Here is a 6,623-nt window from a genome sequence, read left to right as displayed (position 1 = left end):
ATATTGCCTTACACTCGTCTGACCACCTAAATTGGGCACCCTTCTAGGTCAACCTGGTCATCGGGGCTGCAACAGATGAAAACCCCTCCACAAACCGACAATAATAGCCTGCCAAGCTCGAGAAACTATAGATCTCTGTAGCTGATGCGGGTCTAGGCCAGTTCTTGACTGCCTCTATATTCTTCGGATCTACCTGAACACCCTCTGCTGATACAACATGACCCATTAATGCAACTGAACTGAACCAGAACTCATACTTCAAAAACTTAGCATACAACTGACTATCTCTCAAAGTCTGAAGGACCACTCTCAGATGTTGCTCATGCTCCTCCCGGTTACGGGAATAGATCAAAATATCATCAATGAAAACTATCATGAACGAATCCAAGTAAGGCTTGAACACTCGGTTCATCAAATCCATAAAAGTTGCTGGGCATTTGTCAACCCAAATGACATCACCAAGAACTCATAATGCTCGTACCAAGTGCGGAAAGCTGTCTTAGGGACATCAGATGCCCTAATCCTCAACTGATAGTAGCTAGATGTCAAGTCAATCTTCAAAAATACCTTGGCAACCTGAAGCTGATCAAACAAATCATCAATTCTCGGCAGTGGATACTTATTCTTGATTGTAACCTTGTTCAACTGCCGATAATCTATACACATCCTCATCGATTTGTCCTTCTTCTTAACAAACAACACCGGCGCACCCCAAGGCGACACACTAGTTCTAATGAAGCCTTTATCAAGCAAGTCTTGCAACTGCTCCTTCAATTCTTTCAACTCAGGAGGGGCCATACGATATGGCGGAATAGAAATGGGTTGTGTTCTAAGAGCCAAATCAATGCAAAATTCAATGTCCTAGTCGGGTGGCATACCCGGCAGGTCTGAAGGAAATACCTCAAGAAACTCATGAACAACAGGCATAGAATCCATAGAAGGAACCTTAGCACTAGAATCACGAATATATGCCAAATAGGCCAAACACCCCTTCTTGAGCATACACCGAGCCTTCATATATGATATAACACTATGTGTAGAATGAACATGAGTTCCTCTCCACTCTAAACGAGGCAACCCCGACAAGGCTAAGGTCACAATCTTGGCATAATAGTCCAAGATAGTGTGGTAAGGTGATAACCAGTCCATCCCCAATATGACATCAAAATCAACCATGTCCAACAATAACAAATCTACTCGAGTCTCAAGACCCCCGTTCACAACTATACATGAACTATGGACATGATCTACCACAATAGAATCACCCACTAATGTAGACACATATACATAAGCACTCAAAGAATCACTAAGCATGACCAGATAAGGTGCAAAATAAGATGACACATAGTAGTATGTAGATCCTGGATCAAATAGAACTGAAGCATCTCTACTACAAACCAGAACAATATATGTGATAACTGTATTGAAAGCCTCAGCCTCAGGCCTTGCTGGAAGAGCATAACATCGGGGCTGGCCCCCACCACTCTAAACTACATCTCTAGGACGACCTGCTGTTGGTTGGCCTCCACCTCTAGCAGCCTGACCTCCACCTCTAATACTTCTAACTCCACCTCTAGCACCTCTACCTCCACCTCTAGCTGGCTGAGCGGGCTGAGAGAGTCCCTCAATGAACCTCCCCACTCTCTCTATCTCTTAGTGGGAAGTATAAGAAGAGCATAACGAGCCAAATCAATAAACCTGGTCTCGTACTGAGTAACAATCATAGAACCCTGCTGGAGACGCTCAAACTGCCTTCGATATTTCTCCCTCTTAGTGATAGGAAGAAACTTCTCTAGAAATAACTGAGAAAACTGATTCCATGTCAAAGCTGGTGACCCAGCTGGTCTAACCAAACAATAATCTCTCCACCAAGTCTTGGCGGATCCAGACAAACGAAAAGAAGCAAAGTCGACCCCAATTGTCTCCACTATCCCCATGTTCCTGATAACCTCATGACAACTATCTAAATAATCCTGAAGATCCTTAAAAGGTGAACCACTGTAAGTGGTGGTGAAAATCTTGGTGAAACCTATCCAACCTCTACAAAGCCACCGAAGACGTAGCTGATCTATCACCGGTCTATGCTGTTGCTCAGCTGAAGAAGCGGTACGTGACCTCTCCATTCGCGAAAGGACAAGAGTAGAGGTTTCAATTTAGCAGTGAGAGAACAAAATCGCATGACGAAGAAGAATAGAAGTGAAATTTTTCCTAACTCTGTAACCTCTGGGAGATAAATACAGACGTCTCCGTACTGATCCCTCAGACTCTACTAAGCTTGTCCGTGAAGTGTGAGACCTAAGTAACCTAGAGCTCTGATACCAACTTGTCACGACCCGAATTTCCCACTATCGGGAGTCATGATGGCGCCTACTAGTGAAAGCTAGGCAAGCTAATTAGTCCAATTATTTAACCATTTCCATTTTAATCCCTTAGCAATTCCAAAACAACATAACAAAAACAGCAGGAATAATATTAATAAAAACAGTGCAGAAGACGAAAACTTAATAGTTTAGATTAATACAACTGCGGAAGTCTAAGTATAACTCTACCCAAAATTTTTGTCACAATTTTACAAACGATCTAAGAGTACTACAAATAAGGGTCCAAAAGATAAATACAAGCCGTTTCAAAATTACATGGAAGAAACAGCATAAAAAGATAGAAGGAGACGCCAGGGCCTGCGGATGCCTGCAGGACGACCTTGGGTCGCCTGAATGGAATGAAGACAGCACCCTCACTACGGTCCAAAAGTTGCAACTCCGGGTTCTACACACAGTGCAGAGTGTAGTGTCAGTACAACCGACCCCATGTGCTGGTAAGTACCTAGCCTAACCTCGACGAAGTATTGACGAGGGTAGGACCAGCCTACCAAATAAACCTGTGTAGTTAAATCATATACAATAGGAAATAAAGACAGAAATGTACAGTTAAGAATAGGAGGGGAAAACATGCTGCAGGGATCATCAAATAATGGTAGAAGAACAACAAATAAATATAAGGAACACTAAGGTTCAATTATCAACAAGAATCATAAATAAAAGGAAAGTGCACGACATCACCCTTCGTTCTTTTGCTCTCGTCCTCACCATAAGAATCAATAAAATCTCCACGGCGTGACCTTTCGTACTTTTACTCTCATCCTCACCATAAAATCAATATAATTGGAACGGAATTGTACATCATGCGGTACGACATCACCCTTCGTGCTTTTACCTCACAAAATTGGCACAACATCACCCTTTGCGCATTAACACTCTCGAAATCATACACTCCACACCCTTCATGCTTTACACTCTCTCACAAATATCATGTACGGCATCACCCTTCGTTCTTTAACATTCTTCCTCACCCAAGCAACAATCACAAGCAAATTAACAAGGGAAAATCAACAATATTTCAATAAAATCCCGTCAAGGAAACATTAACAAAACAACAATATCCCAGCAAGGAAAAATAATATCATGAATAATAACGTCCCGGCAAGGGAGACAATATCAAAGCAAAAACATCCCTGCAAGGGAGATAATATCATAAACTCTTGTCTTTTCCACATTTACTTCACAATCCAATTCTCAACTTGAGCCAACACTTTACAATGTTCAACAATTAAATTCTCAACTTGAGCCAACGCTTTACAATGTTCAATTTCCAATAATACTTCCACAAGTCATATTCCTCAATAGAAATCATCATATAAAGCAGGAACGATATGAAATGGAGTCACATTAATTATAGCATAAAACTCACGGGCATGATTGACATCGACGTATATATACTCGTCACCATGCCTATACGTCGTACTCAACAATTAACACATAGCAAATAAGACTCAACTCCTAATCCCTCAAGCTAAGGTTAGACCAAACACTTACCTCGATGCCACAAACACAATTCAAGCCTCAACTACCGCTTTACCTTTTGTTTCCACCACCAACTCACTTGTATCTAGTCACAATTTACTTAAAGATATCAATAAATGCTAAATGAATCAATTCTAATGCATAAAAATAGGTTATCCAATGATTTTCCCAAAAAGTCAAATTTCGACCTCGGGCCCGCTTGGTCCAAACCCGGAATTCAGACCAAAGCCCGATTACCCTTTCACTCCTGAGCCCGAATGTATAATTAGTTTTGGAATCTGACCTCAATTTGAGGTCTAAATACCCAAATTTTCACATTCTTAGGTTTTACCCAAAATCCCCAATTCCACCATGAAAACCCTAGATTCTAGGATGAAATCCTGTTAAAAGAAGTTAAGGAATAAGTTAAAAATCACTTACTAGTGTTTTGGGAGAAGAAAGAGTGTTTGGAAAATCGCCTCTTATGTTTTAGGGTTTTGAAAAGTGAAAAATAACTGAAAAGTCTGCTTAAATATACTCTTAAATCCTCTCTGCGGACCACATAAAAGTATTGCGGCCGCGGAGCTCCACCGCAGACCGCAAGAAATCGAGTTCGGCCGTGAAGGCTTGGCTTTGCTCACCGCGGACCGCATCAATCCCACCGCGGTTGCGAAGACCCCACCACGGCCGTGAAGGCTTCACTGCGGACCGCGAGACCTGGCTTCAATGACCTGCAACTTTTTTTCTAAGTGTAAAAACATCCGAAACCTATCCGAAACTCACCCGAGCCATCGGGACTCCAAACCAAATATGCATACTAACTCGAAAACATCATATGTACTTACTCATGCTATTAAATCACCAAATTAACACCTTTAACAATGAATTTAGCATCAAAATTAAAGGAAAAATCTCATGAACTCTTAAGTTCCATTTTTAACAACCAATGGTCCGATTTACGTCATTTCAATTATGTTTCTTACCAAATTTTACAGGCTCAACTTACATTCCATATAAGACCTATACCAGGCTCCAGAACCAAAATACGGGCCCGATATCATCAAATTCAAACATATTTCATTTCCAAAAACTCATATATATATTCCAGAAAATAATTTTCTTTAAAAATTCATTTCTCGGGCTTGGGACCTCGGAATTCAATTTCGGTCATACGCCCAAGTCCCTTATCTTCCCACAGACCGTCCCGGACCGTCGAATCATGGGTCCGGGCCTGTTTACCCAAAATATTAACCGAAGTCAACTCAAATTTATTTTAAAAGCAAAATTTACCATTTTCCCTAGATTTTCACATAATGGCTTTCAGGATACACGCCGAATTGCGCGTGCAAATTGAGGTGAGACATAAAAGAGGTTTTAAGGCCTCGGTACATGGAATTTATTTCCAAAACAAGTGATGACCTTTTGGGTCATCACACGTATAATGCTAAGGATAAATACTCTTGATGGATCTACTTTGATATTATCGATTTATGTGTATACTTGACATGTAGGCATAAAAATGTACTTTTCTCATGCTAACTGGTAGTTGACTTGTTTACCCGTGTTGGGTTTTAAACTATTATACATAAAAGCATGCCTAAATTTCTGGAATGAGGACAAGTTGCTTGATATCATTGAGTTACTGTTTCTATGGTTTATCTTGTATTTATGAATTCTTATCAGTTATTGGTACTAGAATTTGACTGTGTTCTGAGATCGTTAGTGCTTTCAACCAAAGGTTATGTTGTTACTTATTGAGTACGTCGAGTCAGTTGTACTAAACTTTGCACTTCATGTGCAGATCCAGGTACATCGGGCCGAGGTGATTTTCAGGCTTGAGTCATGCCAGCTATTTAGGAGACTACGATGTAGCTGTCATACCATCTGCAGTCCTTGAAGTTCTCTTCCTGTTATATTTATATTTCTGTTTATTATGTTTAGACAGTTGTATCAGAGGATTTATTTCGTACCTTGTTTTCAGTATTGCTCGTGTACTTATTGACACCATATTTTGGGGTTGATTGTAGTGGCATTTTGACCATATTCTCAAATATTTTGTGGTATTCCTCCGCTGTTGCGTTATTAGACTATGTTATTTAGTTTTTATTATTAATCATTTGACTGTTGGCTTACCTAGTGAGTTGGGTTAGGTTCCACCATAATTTATGGATTTTGGGTCATGATAGGGTTATCCAAGAGGGTTTCAGCCCTTATTGTTAAATTGGCACATTGAAGGTTTTCAAGTTCTCTAAATTTCTTTTGAACTAGATTTTTGTGTAATCGAAGTCCATTTGGGATTCCGAGCTTGAGAATAGGTCCGTATGGTAATTTATGACTTTTACACAAAATTTGGCGTCATTCGGAGTTGTCTAAGTATGATTTGATGCATTCAGAGTTAGTTGAGGAAGTTTGAAGTACATAAATTGATCAATTTGGTTTTGGAGTGCAATTCTTTGTTTCGATATTGTTTACGTATTCTGAGGGTTCGAGCAGATCCATATTATGTTTATGGACTTGTTTGTGCAGTTGGATAGGGTATCAGGTGGCTCAGGTGTGTTTCGGACAGCTCGGAGCTAAGTCCAACTTTGTTGATATACTGGTTCTAGTTTCCTTCTTCGTGAACGTGGAGTTCGTATCGCATTTGCGAAGAAGGGAATTGGGGACTATGCATTTTTTCTCTTCGCATTTGAGGTCAACATGTCACATTCGCGAAGGTTTACGACCAGTGGCCGTCGCGTTCGCATGTGTAGGTTCGTGTATGCGTAGAAGAAGGGGGCCTGGGAT

The sequence above is a fragment of the Nicotiana tabacum genome, chromosome 16, assembly GCF_000715075.1.
Source record: "Nicotiana tabacum cultivar K326 chromosome 16, ASM71507v2, whole genome shotgun sequence".
In the NCBI taxonomy this organism is placed as follows: Eukaryota; Viridiplantae; Streptophyta; class Magnoliopsida; order Solanales; family Solanaceae; genus Nicotiana; species Nicotiana tabacum.
Note: the sequence above shows the minus strand (reverse complement) of the source record.